The sequence below is a fragment of the Halichoerus grypus genome, chromosome X (assembly GCF_964656455.1).
Source record: "Halichoerus grypus chromosome X, mHalGry1.hap1.1, whole genome shotgun sequence".
NCBI classification, from domain to species: domain Eukaryota; kingdom Metazoa; phylum Chordata; class Mammalia; order Carnivora; family Phocidae; genus Halichoerus; species Halichoerus grypus.
Genome location: NC_135727.1, coordinates 16,266,085 through 16,267,854, shown reverse-complemented (window position 1 = coordinate 16,267,854; position 1,770 = coordinate 16,266,085).

Below are 1,770 nucleotides of genomic sequence, written 5' to 3'. Positions count from 1 at the left end.
ATTTCTTGCCAGCTTCGGGCTCATATAGTCTCCTACTCTAAGAGAGTCCTGATGTTGTGTCCCTTGCAGTAAAGGAAAACTGCAAGCTTCATAAAGAAAATGATGTCATTGACTTGTCCTATTCTCGAGTCCCCATCTGATTGAATGTAGATACAAGACTGGCAACAGCAACAGTGTAAATGATCATTTTCTGATGCGTCTGGCCCCAGGGGGATTACTGTGACAGTCTGCTCTAACTGTACAAGCAATGTTTCCAATAAAAAGTTTTATTAGGTGTTGTCACAGATGTAAATATTTCATAAAGATATCACTCCAGTTGTAAATCATATACTTGAATTCATACTGAAGTCACCTCATTAAATACCAAGAAAAACTATGTCTTTCACATAAATCCTGGTCTCAAGTGACTTTTTAAAAAAAGGAGCAAAGAACGAAAAACAAAACTCAAGCCCCAGCCGCCTAAGGCTGAACTTGGGGAGGCTGAACTTGGGGAGACTGACAGGCGTAGGAAAATCGTCTTTGTTTCTGTGATCTTCCTTTCGAAATTGTATACTCCAAAATACTCATTATCTTCCTACGTTTATCGGATTCTCCCGAGATAATAGAACTGGAGAAATGATCCACACTCTAACTTAAAAAAAAAAACCAAAAAACTCTGATTTATTAAGGAACAATTTATATACAGTAAAACTTATCCTTTTTCATGTATAGTTCCATGGGTTTTGAAAAACACACAGTCACATAATCACCCCAAGAAGGACACAGAACATTTTTAATCACTCCAAAAAATTCCCTTGTGTCCCCACCCCAGGTTCCTGGCAACCACTGACCTGTTTTCTGTCCCTCTAGTTTTGCCTTTTCCAGAATGTCACATAAACAGAGTCATACAGTATGAGCCTTTTGCTGGCCCTCTGCTTTTGAAATTAACAGTATTTTTCAGACAATAAAGATGAATACATGTTCAGTGTGGGAAAACGTAAATGTTTAAGCAGCAGGAAGATACAAAAAGGCTTCCCAAAGACAGCCCTCATTAACATTTTGATGTGTTTCCTTCCAGTCCTTTTGCTGGATATGCACCCGCACTCCCGCATACAGATACAAAGTGTTCTATAAAATTGGAATCCCACCATCTACAGGATTTTGTCTTTTTACTTTGTATTTTGTAACTTCAAATCGTGAGCATTTTCTTGAGGATGAACTCTTGCTGGAGGGTTGGAGGCGAGAGCCTAATCGGCAGGCTCAGGGATGGTGGACAGGAAAGAAAACCAGAATCACCAGGACCCAGAGGAACGGGCTCTGCACCAGCTGCATTTGGTTTCCTGAGCTGCTGAGTTCCACTTGTTTTCATCAAAGCCTATTTTTTGTTGCTGCTGCTGGCTTTTTCTCGGACTAAAACAGACACGCTCCCAGGATGAGCTCGGGGCCCATTCCTCTGGGGCCCGCTGCCCACCCCCACCCCCCGCCGTGCTCCTCTCCTGCAGAGAACTTTGCAGGGCACATTGGAAGGGCTCGTTTATTTCGTCCAGCTCCCCTGCTAGACGGTGCGCCCCTCAGGCACGGTCACCTCATCCTGTTCGCTCCATTTCCCCCCCTGCCTGTGGCATGTTACGCAGCGAAGGGTAGATACTTACCAAGAATGAAATGAATGAGCAGGACGACGCACCAAGATGAAATGCTCCCTTCACTGGTCCAGTTGCTGCCCCTCATTTTTGTTCCCTCTTCTGCTTTACCCTCAGAAATACCTCTGGGGGCATTATTTTGGGTGGGCCA